This window comes from Equus asinus, chromosome 5, assembly GCF_041296235.1.
Source record: "Equus asinus isolate D_3611 breed Donkey chromosome 5, EquAss-T2T_v2, whole genome shotgun sequence".
In the NCBI taxonomy this organism is placed as follows: domain Eukaryota; kingdom Metazoa; phylum Chordata; class Mammalia; order Perissodactyla; family Equidae; genus Equus; species Equus asinus.
The window spans coordinates 12,460,747-12,485,675 of NC_091794.1; positions in this window are offsets into that span (position 1 = coordinate 12,460,747).

Consider the following 24,929-nt stretch of genomic DNA (forward strand, 5'->3'; position numbering starts at 1 on the left):
TAATGTATTCATAATATTTAATTTATTAAGGTCAGTCCAAACCACAAATAATGTAGAGGGAATATAAATAGATTTCATTGATGCATATTCTTTCTACCTCAATTACTGGTAAATAAAATTCAAATACAGATAATCTAATAGTATATTATGCTCAATATTTTATTTGTCTCTGTTTAGATTTAATATAAATATTTTAAAATCAAACTGCTGTAGAATAGAATGCACGTATAATTTGTTTTATATTGGAAATATCTACTCTTATGTGTCATAACATGTGATTGTCAGTTCTCAGTTATGACGGTGTGTTAAAAATAAGAGTAATAAATAATACGTATTTTTTTAATTTTTAGGATACACACCCTGGATGTTGAAGCAATTGGTTTCTGTCTTCTTGTGTTTACGTTTTCCTCATTAGATTCAGGATCTTGGTCAATCACAAATTTTCCCTATTGTAATTTCTCTATGTCCAATATGAAAATACCACGAATGATTTGCCACCAATTAAACTGATCCTTAGAACTGATGGCCGTATAATTTTGGGGAATTAGAGGGTACTGTAGGCATAACAATAGCAGCAAAAAGAAGAAACTATGTTAAGTTTGTTTCCAATAAGAGAAAAGAAAGAAAAGTGGGTATAATTGTTCATTATTGGCAATTTATATTCTAAAATGCTAGAAGTAGAAAAGACTATAGAGGCCAAATATCAATTGTGTTCAAATCCATCTTTTCTCCTTCTCTTAATGTAGCTTCCTTTTATCAACTGTTCCTTCTCTCTCGCTCTCTCTCTCTCTCTCTAGCTTTCATAATTAAAAATTAATTCAAATGGAAATGCAATTATACATTTTTTACTATTGTGTTTGCTATGGTAGTAATTATCAAGTTAGGTAATATTTTTGATATCTTACTCTGTCTCATTCAAAGGACTTCAAAATTGTGTGTATGCAAATCCACAACAATGGAAGGTCAGGTAATTGCGTTTTTAACCACTCAGTTATGCAGGCAGAATGATGTATTCGTGTTTTCTATATGCTTGCAATTTAGAAGAGTCTTTCAAATGCCCAGTTTAAGGACATTCAAATTACAGAAAACAAAGTCAATTTTTTGTAAATTATATTCAATGCAGAATCATCAGATTTTTTTTGCCTAGTGAGAAGAAGCTCAGTATGGAGAAAAGTGCTTAGACATCATTTATTAGCTGTTTGACCTGATTTTCTCAGACAGAAAATGGAACTAATAAAAGCTGCTTGCAGTTTTTTTGTGAAGGTTAAAAATAAGATGTTAAATCAACTAATAGTTATTAAAAGCCTGTAATGTGCTCAACAAAGTGATTAACACCGTATCCAGCATAGAGCAGGCACACAGTGAATGGGAACCTTTAGTAATAATTTAATAAATGTATGCCTTATGATTACATGTTTTATGGCTTTTGGTTTGAGTGTCTGTTTTCAGCAGTGCACTGGTCCTGTGATGAAGTCACCTTACTAGTTGAAATCGGCATAGTAACCTTGTTTCTTTGGAGGTTTGACCACTTTGCAACTTTGCATGGGAGTTTCATTTCTTGGCTACTGTCTACTCTCTTCCAGAATCATGCAATTATGTCCTCATTCAAATGCCCATAACCTAAAAGAAATCCCAGTGACTCCAATGAAGCCAACAGCCAAAACCAGCCCCTGCCCTTCTGGACTTTTAAAATTTTGATATCTCAGTTTTTTTTATTTGTGAGAGACGCTATAAGAGTATTTCCTTACAGTGCAAGAATATATGAATATCCTTTTTCTTATCAAACATTGCATTTATGATTGAAGGAGTAGAAAAAGGAAGTGAGTCAAGTGGAGAAATTGTGAGGTATAGAGTTGACAAAGATAAATCGAGAGGGTACATCAGTGGCCTGAATGATTTTAAACTAATGCTAGATTGATTTAAGCTTTGCTTCAAAGGATATTTCTTTATCTATGGCACTTTAGAGAAAACAATGAAAGGAAGGATAATTATAACCTAGTTTATGATATTACAGTTGGTTATTTCTGGGAAGCAAAGATGCCTACACAGCTGAGACTGTTGAACAAAGATTACTACGTGAAGCTAGGCGGGTGTGTGCACAAAGCGTGCCATTAGGCCTTGGGCGGTCAAATGGCTTCCTGAAGCTTGTTGGGCTGTTACGTCTTCACGCTGGGCACAGTTCGGTGCATTGTGCCACAGAATGTCTCCCTAGGTAGAAGCTCCTTGAGGACAGACTGTATTTTATGTATTTTTATACTCTCTCTAGCTTTCAGTGATCCTCATTGAGAGCAAGCTCTCCATAAATATTTGCTAACCAACAGTCTGCCTGACTGCAGACATTAAATAAAACCTCATTTTCAGACATCGTATGGCTTTTATTTTGTATTTTCTAGTTTCCCTTTATTCATGGTTTAGGAAGAAAGCAACTTGATTTAGAAGCTGTTTGGGATGCTACATCAGTGAAAGTACCAGAGTATTGAGCTCTGTCCTCTCCGTGTCGCCCGTGTCACAGCCCATCTGCACAGCAGGGGGGTTCTGTAACTCCGAACAGTTGCATCTGATTTCTTTTCAATATCCTAACCTTCTCTCTGTCCTGCATGCTTGCTCCTAATTAACCAAAGGTGAAGGACTGTGGCAATGCTGCCTCTTGTGTCAAATCCATTTATCTATTCTTTCTCACATAACTTGCAAACTAGAGGATCGGGGACAACTCCCAGTGGGTGTCTGTAGTACAAGGGAAAAGAAATATCCAGCAGGTAGTAGTTGCAGTGTAGGTCCAGTAAATTAGCATGTGTTTGTATATTGGCTAGAAGCGTGTGACCTGGAGTCAAAGAGCTGGATTCAAATCTTGCCTCTGCGGTTTGCTGTTTGTGTAACATGGGTAAATTCCTTATCTGCCCTTCTTCCCTTTCGTATTTTTTCTTGATTAAAAAACTTAGCAAAATACTTAAGCTCTTTGAACCTCGGTTTCCTTATCAACAACAAATTTAAGAAGCAGCGTCTATCATATAGATTTGTTTTAAAGATTAAATGAAATAATCCATAGAAAGTATTTACACCCTGTCTGATGCACTGTTTGCCCTCAATAAATGTTTCCTACTATTGCTGTAGTTTCTATTCTTTCTCTATCACCTTTGTGTTATAATCTACTGTATGGATCTTTATATCTCATCAGTATTTAGACCATTTTACGCCTCACTAGCAACTTTTCTGCCTCATTCACAATATGATCTGAAATGAATCTCCTTCTCTTCCTCTCTCTTTATGTCTCTCTGTCTCTCCTTTCTTGTTACTCTAGCTCTTGTAGATGCCATGAGTTTTAGGTGTAAGGTAATCAGGAAGTCCATGTTTTTAGTGCTTTGCCTTTCTTTTTGTTTACCACTCATAGTGTCCTTTCTTTTTGACTTCCTGAATTGGAAAGTGTACACATGGACTTGATGGAAAGTAAACCTGCTATAAGTCAGAAGCTCCCCTCTGTGTGAAGCTCCAGGAGTAACTACAGAAACTACACAAGCTTATAAAGCAACAGAGTTCACCCTTCTCTTCTAAATTTAAAGTTATTTTGGATATTTCTTGGATCGTATAAAGTTCCTGAGGTCTTCGACGACCAATCATCTGACGTTTTGAATTGTTGAGAGAGACCATGCTCATTTCTCCATTAAAACATCTGCTGATGGCAACACTCTCCATTCACACAGCATCCTGCTCAGAGGCAAGTTTGAGTCAGGGACAGCTGTATGTACCGAGTCTGCTATCTAGGAGAGCAACTGCATCTCACATTGCTCTCCTCATATAGGGCAACTCTGAGAGGAGCCCTGTGAGGGGAACGGTCTGAGTGCAGGTGCCAAATCACTTGAACTTGAGTAAGATTGATTAGAGAGATCCTGGGGATCCTGCTGCCCAACACCTGGAAACCTTGGGGAAGTAGAGATCAGGAGCAGCTTTTTTCACTGGGAGTAGGAGCCATCAGTCCCTTCTTGCTCATTGCCAGGCAACTCAGAGAAAATCGTCCATGATCGTTCACTGGACGATCCTGTGTGCCGCCCACAATTAGTCAATTATGAGGTCTAAAATTTGTAACTAATTAGTAATTCATTAATTATCAGGTCTAACAGTGACTAATAAATCTAATGACAACTTATGAGATCTTAATAAAGCTGAAATTAAATTGCATAGGAGATGGAAACCAAGTTAATAATGTGGAAAAATAATTTGAGATGCACTGAAAGTCAGATACAATGGTTTAGAGTTGCTATGATAGGAAGTGAGGATCCATGGAAGGTTTTTGAGGCAGAAAATTGCACCACGAAGGCAGCGTTGGGATTATTGGTCCAGCAGCAATATCGGCTGGGCAGGAGATGCTGAGAGTGAGGGGAGACTGCTGTTTTATAGCCTGGACTAAAAGTAGCAATGGCAGAAATAGAACAAACATTAAAAGAAAGTGATAAACAGATATTGTCATCAATTAGGATCCAGAGATGAAGGAGGGACCACAAGATGGTTCCTTCCTAGGCTGTGACAGGCTGGATTTAGCCAGTTTGTGGGGTCTGACAGAAGAGCATGCCAAGTGAACTTCTTTGGGAGGAGACGAGGCTAAATTTCAGGCAGAGTGGGTCCCTGCAGTGGAGGGAACTGGCTGAGGGAATATTTAGAAAGAGAGATAAGGAATCTCAATGATAAACTTTAACATTTCTACAGGGGTTTTTGGTTGCGTTTTGTTTTTAGGCATCTGGAGTCAGGCAGACCTGGACTTTAATCCCGTTCCTCTCTCTTAGATTTTCTTAGATCTCTTACCTTTCTCTGAGATTCAGGATTTTTCTCCATAAAGTGGGAAGGGGATGATAACCACTACCGAGGAGGCCATTTTTGAGCACACGTGTTACAGTATGTGAAGGTATGTGCCACAGTGTTAGGCATGGTAAGCACCCAATAAACAGGACCTGATAAAAATATTACATGTTGAGTCCCTTGCAGTTGGATGTGACTACTGGGGATGCTGAAATTGGGAGTTGGAAGTGGGAAAAGTCAGGAAATTTCCTCTCTTCTTCTATAAGGTCTGAAATTTAAAAATAATACTATCTTCATTTTGAGTACAACATTTGAGTTATTGTTTAGGTGAAAAGATTCTGGCTTTTTACCCTGGACGTAGAGACTTTTAAAATCCCATAGAGATTATTAGCAGACCCTGCAAAGGAAGGGAGCCATAATGATGAGCTGGTGATAACATGCATCATTAATTTGTCCACTTTGATAGAGCTTATTTATTGAAATCAGTGCAAATTGCACTCTCTCTGAGTCACCACAGCCCTGATATTGCTCTCTTCTTTAAAGGGAAGCCACAAGCTTAATCATGCGCCAAAGGATTTAAAATTACAACTCCTAGGACCTGGCAAAATACTTTTCTGCCCCACTGACTGACGTAAAAAGCAAATAATAATTCTGCATTACTTCCCCAGGACATCATATGGAATAACTAGTTCGAGAATGTCAAGAGCATAAAAAATAATGATTACACATGAAATAAATGCAAAACATTATGATTACTTATTTTTGGCCATCATGGCTCTATCTCATTTCTGTGGCCTAGACCTTCTTTTTCTACGGCTGCAAAAATGTGTTTGGTAATTATGAGAATTAATCAAGCCCCAAACTGGATTATGGTGGTGGCAGACATCCTTAATTACAAGCGATGGAAAATGAAGGTCACTGCTGGTTTGAATCCAGCGTAGGTCAGGGCTGTGAAAAAGCCATTAACAGCTGAATGTGATTTTGTGCTCTGAACAGAATGAATGGCTGCTTCAGCCCAATTTCTTAGTAAACAGGTGTCCCACATCTAAGCTAACAATCACAAAAAGGACTCACTGGGTCCTTCGCTGGCAGCCTCGATCAGCAGAGCTTCTCAGTCCTGGCTACACTTTAGCCTCTCTGGAAGAGTTCTGGAAATGCAGATGCCCGGACAGCACCCAGACCAATTAAATCTGGGTACCTACGAGTAGAACTCAGGCACCAGGCTTTTTTTTTTCTTTAAATAACTATCTGAGTGATTCCAACATGCAGTCATATTTGCATATCACTACTCCATAGAAAGGAAAAGCCAAAGGCGGCTTTTTCCTGCCTTAACACGTTTCTTCACCATAGCTTTGCAATGGACTACAACCTTTGCAAAACACTATGGCAGAAGTGTTTCTTTCAATGATGCCCATGTAAGGTAAGACCTGGAGATTAAAAATAGGCTTCAGTTTATTTGGATACCTGGTTGAGAGCTCTGAGGACTATTATGTTACTTTAAAAAATGATTTGTAATCCCAACGCCAGCCACCACTTGGATATTTGACACTATAACCTGCCTGCAGACATGGACATTCGAGGCCTATAAAAAGTTTCTGAGATTGCTATACTCATAGCTATTTATCACCCTGTTGATGCACAATTTAGAGCTTTGCCTGCAGATAGGAAGACTTTTGCACTTACTAACTTTATATGAGAAATACAAATGCTTGATTTTTCACCTGCCGTCTTCAAATAAGGTTAATGAGCACGGGGTATAATAGCTCCCCCATCCCACCTCTCTCTGATTGGTGAGTGACAAGAAATTGAAGCTACAAGCAGTCATAGACATGAGTGAGCCTGGAAAGGAAGCTGATAAACCATGGGAAGACTTAGCGTCTCAGTGCTCTAGAGTTCCCAGAAACCTTTGCCAGGTCAGCCATGTCTTCTCTCTCCATTGTGTCCGCAATGTTGCCAACTTTTATTCAGGAGACAGTCAGACAGGCCCTTGGCAAGGATTAGCCCAACATGATGGCACGCTCTATCTCCCGCCTCCTGGGAGGGCTCTGTGGTTGATCACCGTGATTGTACCCGGGCACTCAAGTTCAAGGGCCACTGAATTGCCAAACCTAGAGAAGGCAATTCTGTACAATTAGCTTTAATTCACTCGCCAGAAATCAGTTTTGGCATTATTATTCTTAAAGCAGACATCTCATCATCACTCTCAACTCCGAAAAACACATAGAATTTCAGAATAAGAAGAAATTTGACGTCCCTGTTTTTTGGTTGGGAAAACTGAAGCCCCAAATCCCACCACTAGTTAGTGGAAGAGCCAGCATTCAAACGGAGATCTCCAACCACACCCAGTGCTCTTCCCACAGCGGCCGATGCCCCTCTCAGGACCACTACACCTTGTGCTGCCTAAACTGTCTCAAAGCACTTACATGACAGTGACAACAGGCTTAGTGACTACCACCTATGGGGAGCCTTGCTCAGGGTTTGAGATGAGGCCATGTCACCCTTCTTGTGCTTTTGGTGTTTCCCTTGTTTATTTTATTTACTTATTTTTTGGCTGAAGAAGATTCGCCCTGAGCTAACATCTATGCCAATCTTCCTTTATTTTTTCCTATGTGGGATGCCACCACAGCATGGCTGATGAGTGGAGGAGGTCTGCACCTGGGATCCAAACCCGCAAACCTGGGCTGCCAAAGTGGACTGCACAGAACTTTAGCTGCTCAGCCACCAGGCGATCCCTCCCTTGTTTACTTTAAAATTTTGCAATTCAAAAATTCTCTGTAAAATATCTGAGCTCTTCAGAAAAATATGGGAGGTGGTACAGTTCTACAAGAAGCAGATCTAATCATCAGCGTGTGGAATCACCACACAGTGTCCTTACTTCGGAGGTTACATTGGACAGAAACGTCTCCTCATTAAAACAATTGGGCCACTACTAATATCCTTCAATATGTAAAATAATCTAAAAACTTTAACACAACATAGCAACAGTGGTGTTTTTGCTTTAGTAATTCAGCTTAATAGTATTTTGAGTTATGTACATATATGAAAAATGACAGCAGAATAATGGAGGGGAAAGGCGAGCATTTATATTCTTTTTTAAAAAAACGTGGATTAAGTTCATATACAAACATTCAATATTCCAGGAGTGTATCATCATTAACTTCTTTGATTTTATGATTATGTCAAATTGCTTCCATAATGCTTAATTCCCCATATTACATCTGATGTTGGTTTTTAAAGAAATTACAGGGTTGCAACAGCTACTTGAGTAGCTGATACAAGTAGATGGCCACACAGTATATTAGAATGTAATTGCTTTTCCTACAAGCCCTAATTATAAAGTATGAAAAAAGAAAAGGCTGCAGAGAAGGAACTGACGGCAAACTGTATCCCACGGCAAGTCCATGCTCTCTTGGGTCTTAAGTACCAGTGGAGGAATATGACAATGACCAAAGTCATATGAGGTCAGAGACAAATGAGATCAAGAAAAATCCAGGAGGGCTTGAAGGGGTGGAATTGATAGGGGGTGCTTTTTGGATAGATTGGTTAGAAAAGGACTGTCTAATAAGGTGACATTCGGCAAAGATGTTAATAAAGGGACCAAGAGAGCGATGTTGCTGTCTGGTAGAAGAGCATGTACAGCTTAACAGATAATAAATAATATTTAACATTTTTTAAACTATTAAGAACCTTTCTAACTCCCAAGTTTGTTAATCAGAGTTCTCTGTAAAAAATGACAGAAAAGGAATTTAGTAAAAGCATTTTGGATGCTCAATGAGGATTGGGAAACTCAGTGTAGACTTATTCAGCTAGGAGACAGTGCTCAGATGAAAAACACACAGCCACTAATACCAAGAACCGGAAGCCCAGCAACTGGATCCCTATTGGTGCTGAGCAGGGGACTAGAGCTTTGCAAGCAACTGTTTTAGCCACCAGGGAACATTGTCTGCTCTCCACTTCTTTGTATCTTTTTCTTTTTGTGAGGAGGATTAGCCCTGAGCTAACATCTGTGCCCATATTCCTCTATTTTGTATATGGGGTGCCGCCACAGCATAGCTTGATGAACAGTGCTAGGTCTGCGTCCCGGATCCAAACCTGCAAACCCTGGGCCACCAAAGCAGAGGGACAAACTTAATCACTACACCACTGGGTGGGCCCTTGTATAATTCTTTTTGCTAGTGGGAATCCAGTACCACCAAGTCTGATTAGCAGAGCCTAGGCCACATGCTCTGGCCCTCATTGCAAAGAACCCAGGCTGGTGAATGGTTGGCATTTTCAGCTTTTATGGTTGGGGACTCCACAAGCACAAGACAGGTTTTATCTGCTGGGTGGTCATAAGGAATTATAGATTTTACTACCTCAAGGGTCTCCTATCACTCAAACATTCTTTAACAGTAATTGCCTTTTCTTGTATAGTCCCTAGCCTCAAAATGGTTAGTACCACTTTGGTATTTATAAAATGACCTACTTACTTAATATATTAAATATCCACAGTGGCCGCTATGTTTGCATCAAGTTCAATACTTAGATGAACTCAGTGAAGTTTTAATCAGACAGAAACAGAATTTCACTTCCACTAAAAGGATTTAGATTGTATATAAAAATGGATATGTAGAGGTCGGCCCCATGGCCAAGTGGTTAAGTTCACATGCTCCTGTTCAGCAGCCCAGGATTTCACCAGTTTGGATCCTGGAGGCGGACCTAGCACCGTTCATCAAGCCGTGCTGAGGCGGCGTCCCACGTAGTAGAACTAGAAGGATCTACAACTAGGATAGACAACTATGTACTGGGGGGCTTTAGGGAGAAGAACACACAAAAAAGATTGGCAACAGATGTTAGCTCAGGGCCGTTTTAGAAAACAAACAAACAAAACACAATGGATAGATCTATTTTACCCTTGAAATGGATTACTGGGTTGTTGCTGGATAAATATGAGAGGATACATTGGAATAGATGCAGTTTGTATATGTAAACAGGTTGGGTATACACAATCGGTTTCACTACCCTGTGAGAACATACATAACACCATTAATATTAATATCTAAATCTCAGTTTCTCCAGACCATTTTGTGGGGCCTCAGTCTACTCCCAAATATGAAGTCCCCCTCAGTAATGTCCGACGTCTCCAGCATGGCGGCATCACACGTGCTCTAGAACAAGACTTCTCAGGTCCTCGTGCCAATTCCTGACGAGTCTGGTTATCCCACCACTGCCTCTGAGATCAGAGTCTTCTAGGTACAAGTACTTTCTTCTGTTTCCCTCTGTTAATTCTCAATTGGACCTCAAAGCAGCACTGAAGGAGCTCAGAGTCTCATAACACCTTTTATGAACGGAACTGTAAGTTTCTACCCTTAACCCTTCTTTTACAGAGGTTTAAAGCTGGTTAGTCAGTTCAAGTAAGGGAAAAACACAGTCTCTTGCTTTCACAGTGTTTATCAATACTCTTTCTCCATGACTCTTTATAGTACTATCAAAATAAACAATGACAAAACTCCCCCTTACTCCGTCAGTCAAAAAATTAAAACCCTCACTTGCATCCCTTGACGCAAATACACATCTGCAAGTGACACGGCACAAAGAGGAACCCAGTTTAGATTCGGCTAAGACTTGCTGATACTCCCACCCTGCTAAATAATAGAAAATGGACTTTGTCATGATTAGCTGTACAAATTGGGTGTGTTTGCTTCATAAAATTACCTCCTTGTCTTTTACTCCAGCTAATGAGGAAGCTCAGGTGTCCAAACTCCCCAAGACGTCTGTTCCAGCACGTATTTTGAAATCCAAATTGAGAAGTAATGAGCTCTTGATTTAGTTAGTTAAATAAAACCTGTTAAAATGTGCCATTAACAAGAGGAATGTACCAGCCTGGCTCAGTTCAGATCAGAAACAGATCAATAAAGCAGAAAAGTCTGCCATTTCCTAAATGAGCTGCTTTGCTTAGCTGTTTTTGAGCAATTAGCAGCTTGGGGGAAAATAGAGTCACAAATTCACAGCCATCATAGTCGAACGCCTTGTCTTTATATGTGCAGATTCTTCCAGAGATGAAATTACATTTAAAAACAATCTTTAATTTTTCTTCACAAAAAGCCATTATGGGAAAGAAAGATTTGTGCCACCATTTTATAGAAGAGGAGATTGAGTTGCTGAGAGAGGGTGACAGAGTAAAAGGTGATGAAACTACTTCTAGACCATAAGTCTCTGACCTAAAACTCTTCCTACAGTCTATATGATATTGATATTCAAAATATAGACCTCTGGTTATATATATTCCTATCCATTATATGTTAATATTTTGATGACACCTTAAACATGCACTTTGCATTGTGATTTCCCATTATAAGTCCTTTGAAAACTGCTTTTTGTTATCTAAATTTATTATTCATATGGATCTTGACTTTAGTATTTTGTTCAGCATGAAGGCATTTGGAGGTTTACAAGAACATGGATTCATCCAGTATGGAATTTAGTGTAACAGTTCTATCTTATATTCTAAGAGTATCTCATTTTCGGCATTTCTGTAAGAATGTTATAACTCTCTCCTTTCATATTGCTCCTAGAGAGTGTCCCATGCCAGCTTAACTGACAATTTACTCTTTGCTTTGAGCCAGAAGCAGTTATTGTCCTTTATGTTTTGTGCAGGGTCTCCGTATATATTTCAAACTCCATTTGTAAAACTGACCTGGTCATGGTATCTCTCTTTTTTCTCAGCAAATGAATATCATTTTGTCTTTACCAAATAATGGTACAAATTGTACAGATTTAATAGATTGTAAATACACAAAAATTTGCCTTTGAGACATGGCAGGTTTGAGTTATTATCCTTTCTCCTCAGAATCTAATACTACAAAAAAAAAGTTAAAAAAAAGAAACATTTCTTTTTGTCCAGTATAAATTGCATCTCAGAGGAACTCATGGTGCTTTAAAGATATTGTATTTTCACAATAATATTTCTGTGATGTAAGTGGAGAAATATTTTAGTGTTCTTTTTATTATCATCAATAAATGTTGAAATGTTATTGCACTAGGGAAGAAGGAAGCAAAGATGTTTAAGGTTGTATAAGCCTCAAAACCACTTATATGCTAGACAGAGTAGAGAAGACTCACTCACTAAAAGATAAATAATAATGAAAGATATATGCTAAGTATGTTGAGTGAAGCTCATGGTACAGGAGCACCTCCATTTACAAACTTTCGAAGTAGCGAATATCATTGATATGAACCACGCTATTGGCTAGAGGAAAAGCATGCCAACAACAGATGGTGTCCATGGCCTCTTGTAGAAGTCAGTTTGGCCTTACAAAAAGATAGGATTTCAAACAGCCTTTCAGATCCTAATGATTGTGAGTATCTGTAAATGCCAAAATAATTCAGCAAAGATTGAAGTAGTTGGGAGGTTGGGTACACTTTAAAGGAAGAGCTAGACATATCAGTGGAGGGCAGGAAAAGGGAATGAAGTGAGCAAGGAGATAGAGTTAGAAAAGTGAATGGCCACTTGGGGAATACTAAGTACATCTGATAGGATTAAGTGTAGTGTTCCTTTAGATGTTTAATGTATTACAAATCGGGAGAGGTAGATGGAGGGCAGATTGCAAGTTTGAAAGTAGAGAGCGATGTATGCAAAAAATGTTAAATGTATGCGATGTGTTACTGAGAGCAGGTTGAAATCGAGAAAATCAGTTTTGGGTGAGAAATGAAAGAAACTACATTTATTGAGCATCTACTATGCGTCATTACTGTGGTGTGTGCTTGGTATGTGGTTCTTCATTTGACTTTGGAAACAACTGCCAGTATAGAAGTAGGATGTCATTAGCTTACGGACAAGGGTAGTATTAATGGGAATGGAAAGAAAGGAACAGTTTTAAATTGAAAGGACTTGAAGCTTGATTCTATGGGGCTAAAAGGGGATGGGTCCAAAATACCTCAAAGTCTTTGAACTGAGTTTTGAGGCACAAAAAATCAGGTGTTGGGAGAAGGAAGGAAAATAGCAGAAGTGATGAAGATAAAGAGCTTGAACTGAAGACAACGAATCGGGATATGCAGTGTTATAGAAACCAGGTGATGACACAGCTTTAATACTAAAGGGGGAACTTCCACTGAAGAGCCCTCTTTATAATTTAGGTCCCCCAGCTTCTAGTACTGTCATCTAGCCAATTACTAACCTGGGTGCTGGGGTTTAAAATAAAACTGTTTCTTTTGCCTGTAAACTTGGCTCCTTAGAAAACAATGGTAGCTCATGACTATTTACTATAAAACAACCAAACACTAACAGTCTCACCTAGGTCTTCATTAACATTATCTACTGATGCTCTCTCCTAAGAACCTCTTTCTAATTCTCTTTTTGCATTTGCCTTATCTCTTGCTCTCAGTTCCTGGGAAACAGAGCCAAGGAAAAACCGACGAGGCAGACTGAAAAAAAAAGAAAACCAACGTTGCTATTTGGATAACATGAGATAATGGTTACTAGGTTACTGCCTGTTATATCCCCAGCTATGTCATTTAGTGCTCTGAAATCACAAACTCCAATAAGGCACGCAGATGGAAGAGTAGAGAGCAGAATCACAAAACCTGAAATAATCTGAGGGTAATGTCATCAGTGAGGCTTCACTGAAAATTTCACTGTTGTAGTGAGAATAATTTCTTGTTTCAATAGTAAGGAAGGTGATTTCATGTTGATGCCTCATTCAAAGATGGAAGGCTATTGGTTAATTGCTTATAAAATCTTATTATTATTTAAGTTGACGAAAAAGCCATCTTTATTTTTGTTCCTAGATCCATATAAATCAAAGTGGTGTATTTTTGGTCATTATTCAAATAGGTATGAGCTAAAAATGGTGGAAAGTTTAATTAAAAGAAGAGAGAACTGCATTCCTGGATAGTTTTAGCATCAGACTTATTGTCCTAAAGTAAGGAATTAATTAAATGTCTCCAGAACATTTATGATGTGATTTATTACAGAGAGGAGACCCTTCAGATACCCTTGTGCACTGTTGGTGGGAATGTAAATTGGTGCTACCATTATGGAAAACAGTATGGAGTTTCCTCAAAAAGTTAAAAATAGAACTACCGTAAGATCTGGCAATTTCACTTCTGAGTATGCATCCAAAGAAAACCAAAACACTAACTCAAAAAGATGTATGCACCCCATGTTCGTTGCAGCATTATTCAGAATATCCAAGATATGGAAACAACTTTAGTGTCCACTGATGGAGGAATGGATAAAGAAAATGTGGTCTATGTATATACAATGGAATATTATTCAGCCATAAAAAAGGAATGAAATCTTGACATTTCAACAACATGGATGGACCTTGAGAGTGTTATGCTAAGTGAAATAAATTAGACAGAGAAAAGACAAATACCGTGTGATCTCACTTATATGTTGAACCTAAAAACAAAAACCAAGCTCATAGATACAGGGAACAGATTGGTGGTTGCTAGAGGTGGGGGCGGGTGAAGGGAGTCAAAAGGTACAAATTTCCAGTTATGAAGTCAGTCAGTCACAGGGACATAATGCACAGCATGGTGGTTATAGTTAATAATACTGTATTGCTTATTGAAAGTTTCTAAAAGAGTAACTCTTAAAAGTTCTCATCACAAGACAAATGTTCTGTAACTATGTGTGGTGATGGATGTTAACTAGACTTATTGTGGTAATCATTTTGCAATATGCACAAATATTGAATTATGTTGTACACCTGAAACTAATATAATGTTGTATGTCATTTATACCTCAATTAAAAAAAAAGGAGACTCTTCAAAAAATGAGACAATGGGGAAATTAAAGCTATATTTATATCATTAATAGAGCCTTACATCTTATATTGAAAAATACCTATTTTATTTATTTCTTAGTCATTTTTTTTATTTGTGCACAGAGCTGATAGATGCCCAGATTCAGGATGAAAGGAATGTGCAGTCTGAAATGCATATTTTCTGTTGCACTTACATATATATTTAAAATAGGCTTTTCTGTGCTTTTGTCTATGATAGAAAAACAAAGCAGGCGACTTGACCTGCAGATGCAAGAGCTAGATGGTGATAGGTAAACCAACAGCACACACTGATAGTATATAACGATACATATTGAAATATCACTTTGTAGTTTTTCGATGTCAAAATATTTACTTTATGCTTAATTCCCAAATACTATTAAAGAGAGAGTCTTCCATATTTGTTCAAAGAACACATGGGATAAAAGAGGAAGAGAAACAATGCTGGGATATTATCTTTTCTGTTATTTGTGAATCAAACTGGTATTGAAAACAATACCTGGCATATGGGGAGCACTCAATAAATATTTATTCAATAATTGGCTGCAAAATGACTTAATCCTTCTTTCCAGTGATTATCTTTAGTACTCCTCCAGTGTACTAGTTGTACTGTTATTGTAGAGCAGACTATGAAGGCTGCAATAAGGAGATATGGCACAAAAAAGCAATGGGACTTTTTTGGGGAGTAAAGCTGTAGTACGTAATTCTGTTTAAGCCCATGCATTGAGGTTTGGGGAGCATCATTTATAAAAGAGGGGACAACAGAATGACTATAAGCTTGGGAGCAACAGAGCTTATGAGAGCAATAACTTTCGTGGTGGAATTTATGCTTTAGAACACTGATTTCCAGACCTACTAAGCTCTTGTTCATTTGTAATCCAGATGAAAGCTTTGCTGCTCTGGATGATTTAGGGTTGAGGTGGCTTGGGGCTGGGCCTTCTTGGCACCCAACTTCCTCTGTGAAAGCCATGGAGGGGCTCTGAAGTGCAATGTTTGGAGACGATTGCACTGGAAATAAGCTAAGTGGGCTATACAGGAACACAAAGGTTTGTTAACTGACATTGAATGACTGGTTAGTACATGAATAGACTTATCTATCTAGTGAGATGATGAAGAAGATAAAGCTGATGATGATAGTTGCGGTGATAAAACTCTGAAAGCTTTCTATGCCCTAGGTATTGTTCTTAGTGCTTTTATTTATTTATTGCTCACAATGAACCAACCAGTAATGAAGGTACTATTATCATCTCCATTTTACAGATGAGGAAACAATCACAGAGAGGTTAGGCAACTCACCCAAGATCACGGAACTAATGAATAATCATACTCATGAGTAAACCTTATTGATTAATAATATAGTGAATAGATAATTAATTAATGTAATAAATTGAATTAAATAAGTACATATCTCCTGAATAGATAATTAATTAATGTAATAAATTGAATTAAATAAGTACATATCTCCTTTTTATCTGTATATCTATATCTATATCTATATCTCTACCATGTGCCCAGTAACATGTGAAGCACGTAGGAGAAATAAAATGAGGAATAAAGCATAGTTCTTCCTTTGCAGCACATATAGTTTTGTTAGAAAGATTCATTTACATATAATACAACACAATTCTACATTTATTTAAGTGCTGTGTTTAATATAGAGAATGAAGGCAGTAAGAAACCAGAGATCACTTGATAAGATCACTGTAGCCTGGAATGATTACTAAAGACTTTATTAGAAAATGGGACATAAAGTCAAAAAGCATAGGAGAGGTAATATCAATAAGAGAATTTTCTAGGTTGGTAGGAAAATGAGGAAAGACATGGATTAAATATACCATATCTACAGGTGCCAATGTAGAGGTAACTCTGAAATTAGGGTTTGGGTTGGGCAACTGAAACGGGTTGGAAGGCGATGAAGTTTTTGGAGGATGTCTTAGTCTGCTCAGGCTGCTGTAACAAAATACCCTAGACTGGGTGGTTTAAACAACAAACGTGTGTTTCTCATAGTTTTGGAGACTGGGAAGTCCTATAACATGCTGGCACATCTGGTATCTGGCGAGAGCTTGCTTCCTGGCTTGCAGACAGCTGTCTTCTCATTGTATCCTCATATAGCAGAGGAAAGAAAGAGAAGCAAGTTATTTTGTGTGTGTCTTTTCTTATAAAGGCAATAATCTCATTTTAAGAGCTCCACCCTCATGACCTAATTACCTCTCCTAGACTCCATCTTCAAGTACTATTACACTGTGGACTAAGGTTTCAACATTTGAATTTGGGGAGGACCATAAACATGCAGTCCATAACAGAAGCCTTCAATACAGGGTACAGCATCTGTGTTCTATTTTGAAATTGATTTTGGATGTTTTTGAGAAGAGAAAATAGTAGGTGAGAGGTAGTACAGTGACGGTGGTGCTCCAGCAGGATTCATATGCAGTTGGATGCAAGACAAATTAGTAGAGGGATTGAGTAGACTTTCAACTAAGGAAATGTGTGAAGAAGATATTGAAATAATTCAGGAATGGGTTAATGAATACCCAAATTGGAATCACGGCAATGGGAATAAAAATTATAAGAGAGAATGAGAATCAGGAAACATTTGTTGGCTGAATTCAGTCACTTGCATTTGGCCACAGGTTAGAAAATTCATAGTGAATTTCCACTGGATATTTTCTGAGGTGCAAAAACAACTTTGCAAAGTGGTGGTGAAATGCAGCGACTGCTGGACCCAGAGTGTTCAGCCTGTGGCAGCCGCAAATCATTGTATAAATACCTGTCCACAAGAAACTCTCTGGGGTCAGACACAAATTGTGTAAAACTGAGACAGAGTAGATCTAGCACTCTCAAAAACTAAATATAAACACTTTAGTAGTAAGCGAATTTGGCACAAAAATATTAATTGCTAGTCCAACAATTCAACTGAATGGATCATCTATGATGCCCACCTCTAATTATGCTGCGCAGATTAACATTCACTTTGAAAAACCGACCCTAACATTTGCTTGTGCCAGAGATATATTTCTCTTCAATTTTATGTATTTTATACTTGAACTCATTTTAAATCTTAGCGGCAAATTGCCGTAATTAGAAAACTATGCTCCCATAAATTTTCGCTAGAAAAAAACGATTGTTGGTAATTTTGAGGTGTTACAACCATTCTGTTTTACCTGATATGAATATCATTGGACAGCAGAAGTGGCAAACTTTTCCAAGGGAAATATCTTGCTATCCTGAAATTCTGCAAATGCTATAAATGCACAGGTGTCAAAGCGTGGGCTACATATTTTTTACTGTAATGTTTAACTAATGCCTTTATTGCCATCAATAGTAGCACATTTTTCAACTCTTTGACAAGACTGGAATCCAAAGCCATATAATTTCTGAATAGTTTATGCTAAAAATTGAGGGATGACATTTGTCCTATGGGATAAACTAATAGGAAAGAGGGTAGTGAGGTGCAGTATATCTACGAACTTGTGGATGTGCTCAGCATTATATAAATTCCATCTCTATGTGCAACTTACTTCCCTTCACAAACAGCGCTAGAGGATCCCCATAGCTCGCTCATGGGGCTGTGAGGAATAAAAAGCAAGAGAGGGAGAACTTCTCCGTGATGTAGCCTACAGAAGGGCCGAAAGGTCAAGAGGTAAAGGGCTAGGTTTTGTGCCCCATTGTGAATTTCCCTCTCAATTCCTGAATTCTGGAGAGTTAGAATAATACAGCTGGCTCATATTCTCTTCTCATTGTCCCCTCCTTACTTCAGCATCCCCACGCTCTCACAGTTGGAGGATAAGGACAGAGATGTTTCTTTCACTCTCAGGCTCTCTCTGCGCCTGGAGGAAGACAGTTGAGAGGAGAGAAAGAATGAAGCCAACTGAAGGCTGGGTTGGGAAGGACGTCCAGCCTGGCTTCAGCGTCTTCTCAGCTCTCATCTATTTCCTTTCCCTCATCCCCTGGTTTGTCTTCTTCCCAACTTTTATGGACTGAATTGCGTCCCCACTGAATTCTTATGTTGAAGTTCTAACCCCCAGTACCTCAAAATGCGACTATATGGAGACAGGTCCTCTAAAGAGGTGGTTCTGTTAAAATGAGGCCATTAGGGTGGGCCCTGATGCCATTTGACTGGTGCCTTTATAAGAGGCAGTTTGGACACACAAAAAGAAACACAAGGGGACAACCATGTGAAGAGGCAGTAAGAGGTGGCCATCTGCAAGCCAAGGAGAGAACCCTCAAAGGAAACCAACCCTATTGGCACCTTGATCTTGGACTTCCAGCCTCCAGAACTGTGAGAAGATTAATTTCTATTGTTTAAGGCCCCAAGTGTATGGTATTTTGTTATGGCAGCCTAATTAAACTAATATACCAATGTTGTCATGAAGCTCAAGTCCCCCTTTGATTGCCTCATTTCAGCCACCATTATCCTCCCTCATTATCCTACTCATGGGACTTATTTCTGCTGGATATAAAGAGTTATCTCATTAAGATAATTCACAGTAAAATAACTAAATCATAGAATTTTATGATGACCAAATTGCTCAGTCACATATACCTTATAAGTGGGCGACTTGGGATGAGAATATCAATTTTTTGAATTTTAGTCCTAAGCATTTTTCTCCACACACTCTTCCTCTTATGACAAACCATCAGGGAACTGTAAATATGAACTTGATTGTTTTGGCTTTTCATGATATTACTTTTACTGACCTGTCCTTTGGTATTTGCCATCAGACTATATCAAACAACTCAGTGAAACTCACTGCTGTATGTGTTGTAGAAGTGTCACATAAGGTCATGATTCTCAGCATGCCATAATGTCTCCTTGAGGAGAACCATCAAGTGTCCTTGAAGGATCTGATGGATTGCACTTTGGTGTCCCTGGCCTTTTCTCTGGCTTCCTTTCTTTTTCCAAACATTCTCTTCTCAAACTTACATGCGATTTATTTGTTTATTTATAACTATTTAAAGTAATATATTATGTTGTTTATGAATTTAGAAATACTGATTTATTTGACTCACATTTTAAGAAGAGGTTTAGTTTAAATTATTAGTATGCCTCTTTGCCATCAGTATCTACATAATCAACAGAGTTTTCCAGAGAACATCTAGTGAGTGTCAGTATTAATTATGCCTCTAAATCCAGTTCTTGCCACAGCATCATATCATTCTCAACCCATAGATCTGGCAACATTCAGTAAGGGATGCCACATCTTATCAAGATTGAGATAACAGAGTCTCTTAATTTATACCCAAGGAAACCTACAGACAGATTAGTAGGGGTAGCAGACATAAAATATGGAGTAATAATATCTAAGACCAGTGTACGAAAGCTCACTAAGTATAAGCACCCTGAGCTTACATAGCTCAATGTCACCAGTTGCTTTCGTGGCAGGTGTATATGCTGTCCCTCCACTCGCCTGATGCTTGAGGGTTAAGTCTATGTGCAGAGGCTATGGAACGCTCTTTGGGGAACGCTTGTACTGGATCCAATCCACAGTCAGGGCCTAGCAACCCCTTGGAAAAGTAAAGTCATTTTTCCCCACATGTCAAATAATGGACCATTGCAGATCACCACGTGTGTATTCTTATTTCCCTACTTCAAGAAATATGTGTGGGTGGGGTGAGTATATGAACAGGAAAGTTTAGTTTAGATTGATTGGGTAATTTTAAATTGAATCTTTTTTTTATTGTCTTGTATAATTCTATAGTAAATACAAGTATTTTGGAAAAAGCTACCTCTCATCAGTTTCCACATTGGCGTGTCAAAGCAGTGGAGTGCAGTGGCGTTCACTTTAGGTCTTAGGCTGCTGGAGACTTGACAATGTCATCTCCACGTCTATCTACATTTTTTGAGATATGCACTTACTAATTCCATGTATGATGTCATTGAAAAATTCATCTTATGCTACTAATACATCATATTAGGAAGTTGGTGCTCTTATATGTTCTATTGCTATACATTCGTAATCTCTACAAGTAACTACTTGCTATATTGCTTTGATTTTTTAGTTACAATTTTTACCAAAGTTATACATACACTTAAAAAGGCAAATAGTTCCTACAAGATTTGTTATGAAAACCATCGGTCTACTTTCCCTTACTCTCACTTTTGGCAGATTATTTTGGGATATATTTCTACGCCTCTGAATAACCTGCTTTATCGACACTTCTCGGTTTGCCAATTTCAAGCAAGATCTGTGGACTTCCAACTACAGAATTTGCAGTAAGCTCTCTTTCACCACGCCCACTGCCTGCTGGACAAGTGCCACTTCCCAGCCCTCACCCCTTGATAGAGATAAACACCACTGACAGGGAGCCATATAGTGAGTCTTGATAATTTTATTGTCCTTGCACAACATTATGTTTTCCCTGACGGTCATGATTGTCTAAACGTCCTCTCAAGATGTTAAAATACATCACATGTTCTATCAGTTTCATTTTCCTGAAGAAATCTCTTCCTGAAGAACGCTCTACCCTACCCCAATCTGGATTGTTTTCCTTTGCTGAGGGCACAGCTGTTATTATAGAAAGTTTTTTCACCATCACCTGGGAATTCGTTTTGCCTCAAGTGAATATGCATTTTCCCTGAGTTTACCTTCCTCTTTCATGGCTTACACTTTTACTTTAGTGAAGCTCATCCTCCTGTAGGTTCCTGAGAAAGGGGGAGAAACTTCAAAAATTCTGCATATTCAAAATGGTCTTTAAGTTCCCACTTAATTTTGAGTCTGGTTGAATACACACCTCTTTCCTCTAGTATTTTAAAGTTATTGCTATATATCTTTAAGGTTCCAATTGTGACTCTTGAAGTATGGTGATATTTTTTGAGTGTGACCTGTTTTTTACTGTTCCCTTTGTCACCAGGGCCCTGACATTTTATGATCAGATATCTTAGTGTAGTATATTTTTATCCATTGTTCTGAGTTATTTTTTCAATCTGAAAAAGCATATCCTTTAAATCTGGGACATTTTCTTGAAAAATCTCTTAATGATTTTATCTCTTTATTTTCTACGTTTTTCTTTTTTTCAATTTCTATTTTCAGATATTATACCTCCTGAATAAGTCATTCTAATCATTTTTTTTAATTTTTCTTCTCTCAATCTCTTTGCTCTTATTTCTGAGAGATCTACTCAATTTTGTCTTTCAACACTTCTGCTGAGTTTTTCACTTCTGTAAACATACATTTAATTTCAAAGAACTCTTTTTTGTTTGTTTTGAGGATTTTTTTTTGTTTTTAGAAAGCTCCTAACAGCACTGTCCCTGTCTTTTATTTTTTTGAGGAAGATTAACCCTGAGCTAACATCTGCCACCAATCCTCCTCTTTTTGCTGAGGAAGATTGGCCCCTAGCTAACATCCGTGCCCATCTTCCTTGCTTTATATGTGGGACACCACCTCAGCATGGCTTGACAAGCAGTGAGTAGGTTTGCACTGGGGATCTGAGCCAGCGAACCCCGGGCTGCCAGAGCAGAACGTGCGAACTTAACCACCACACCACCAGGCCAGCCCCTGTTTCTGTCTTTATGGATACAGTAGATTATTTTTTCTCTTTGACTGCGTGGATGATTTTTATGTTTTCTTCTCTTTGTTTAGTCCTGGTTTCCCCCACGTTGTTATCTTCTGCTTTAAAGGCTTTACTCAGACTTTGTTGCTCCCATTTAAGAGTAGGGGCCCCAAAAACCATTTAAAAGGTCTGATGGTGAAGTTAAGGCTGTTGTACCACGAGTTTTACTGTAGGGTGATATGGGTGGAACTTTTTTGGGTGAACCTCTGATGTTAGTATCTTCCAGGTCTTTCTATTTAACTAGTCAGATTCTCCAAAGAAAACTCTTCAAACCTCCTCTAAAGGAGGTAGATGGTCTAGCCAATTGTGCTCAATTCTCCATTCTAACACCTAGAAGTATCAACATTTATTTCTTGTCTCTTGTTGTTATTATATTGTGTATATTTCTGTATGCTACCTTAAATTCTTTTTTTTTTAAAGAAGGAGGAAAAAAGGATAAAATAAATAGACTAACCTGATTAGAGTTGTACATGTGTTTAAACTCTTCATCCTATAACAGATAATCTTTGGCTTTATTGCTACATCATGAAAATGTTAATTGCTATTCATTGTTTGAAACTCTCCGTATTTCCAAGTTCTTGTCGTGCACCCCAATATCTCCTTTTATTCACCCCCAATGGCAACTTTTCCAACTTCGCCATTCATCCTAGAGCTGACTTTCCTCAAGCACGTGTCTCTGTGCCCAGTGGCAGCTCATCCGTTTCAGTCAGGCAAATCAACCTTCCTCCTGGAGGAAATCCAGGGAGTGGAGACTGAAAGTGGACTCTAGATGTGGCTGTGCCAAAAATGTTTCACTTTGAGATATTAGCTGTTCTGAAACAGTGGGAACTTGGTTGTATTAGGAAATGACATGCGTTTAACTGATTTTTAAAAAGCCCCTTTTAAGTGTGTTCTTGCTAACAACGTGAGAGGCCTGGTCCTTCTTTTTGCACTCCATGTGTGGAAGTGATGCACGAGGGTTTTAAGTGAATGACACATGCCATCTGTGCGGTGAGGTGTGTATTGTACTGAGCGGTCTCAGGGCTGCTCAGGTGTGAGGAAAGCCCCTAGAGATGTTCCATATTCAAAGGAAAAGATATTTCTGAGGAGTTCACCTTAAACCATGGCCGACTCTGAGGCAGTTTGATTTGTTCTGAGATAATGCGTAAAAAAGGCATTTTTAAGCAGAAGGCACTACACAATTCTTATTATTTTCTTACTTTTATTAGTTTCTCTGCTGAACTTGGAAACATGTTCTCTTTTATCCACATGACTTTAAAAAGACATTTGGAAAAGGGAATGAAAAAAGGCTTTTATTTAGATTTAGGATTCAATCAATTCTTTAAAAGTCAGTTTTTAAGATATTGTGGTGGTCCTGTCAGCATTTGTGTAAATCTGCACATGGATGAGTTAGAAGAAGCAGGAAACAAGCATCTGGGCTTTCAGACTTCCTCGCATCTGCAGTGTGAGCTTTTGGATGAAAGAAATTTAGCAGGCAATTTTTTATTCACAAGCACCAGATAATGAATCAAGGTGAACTTTAAGCATTTAGACTTTGCTAAATTTATCTGGGGGGAGTAAAGTGCTGTTTGGCCAGCCACTTGGATAAACAATTGCCACAGTTGCGTGTGTCCTGAAGGGAAGAAATGGCTTCAACATCTTATACATGGAAATCAAGTTCACCTCCCACCCATAAGCTGATTAAATGCTGGCAGTGCAAAATATTTCACCTCTATGGAATCTATCTGTGATTCAGTGAAATCATATGTTTCAAAGTGAATGTGCTTTATCAAAAATACTTGTCATGGGGCCAGCCCTGGTGGCCTAGTGGTTAAGTTCAGCATGCTCCATTTCAGCGACCCAGGTTCAGTTTCCGGATGTGGACCTGTTAGTGGCCATGCTGTGTTGGTAGCCCACATACTAAAAAATAGAGAAATATTGGCATGGATGTTAGCTCAGGGCAAATCTTCCTCAGCAAAAAAACTCAAAAAAACACCTTGTTATGTAATTTAAGTGATTATAGAATGGTACTGGAAACAATAAATGGGCAAGCAATTACCCTGGCAAAATTTACAGATGAATGAAGAAGATACAAAAATAATCTTACTTAGGTTCACAACTGTCTACGATGTAGTTGTTCAACGTATTTGCTGCATTATGATTGACTAGAGACGTTTTGGGGGGTCAGCTTTATTGAGGTGTAATTTGCATAAATTAAAATTCATTTAAATGTACAATTCAATGACTTTTAACAAATGCATACAGTTGTGTAGCCTCCATAATCATTATATAGAATATTTCCATTGTCCCAAAGAGTTTCTTCATGACACTTTTCAATCAGTCTTCTCCTTCAACCTCTGGCCATCACTCATCTGTTTTCTATATCTATAGTCTGCCTTTTTAAAAATTTCATATGAATGGGACTATAGAGTACGAAGTCTTTTGTGTCTGGCTTCTTTCATGAGCATACTGCTTTTGAAATTCACCTATGACGTTGTATAAATCAGTTTGTTGTTCGTGCCGTTCAGTTGATTCCGACTCCTGGAGACCCTGTGGACAGCAGAGCAGAATGCTGCTGGATCTTCTCGCGCCATCCTCTCACCTTCTGGTGCCATATCAGAGAATGCTCCACTGCTATTCACAGGGTTTTCATGGCCAATTTTTTCAGAAGTGGGTGGCCAGGTCCTTCTTCCTAGTCTGTCTTAGTCAGGAAGCTCTGCTGAAACCTGTCCACGGTGGGTCCCTGCTGGTATTTGAAATACTAGGGGCATAGCTTTCAGCATCACAGCAACATGCAGCCACCACAGTATGACAACCAACAGGCAGGTGGTGTGATTCCCTGAG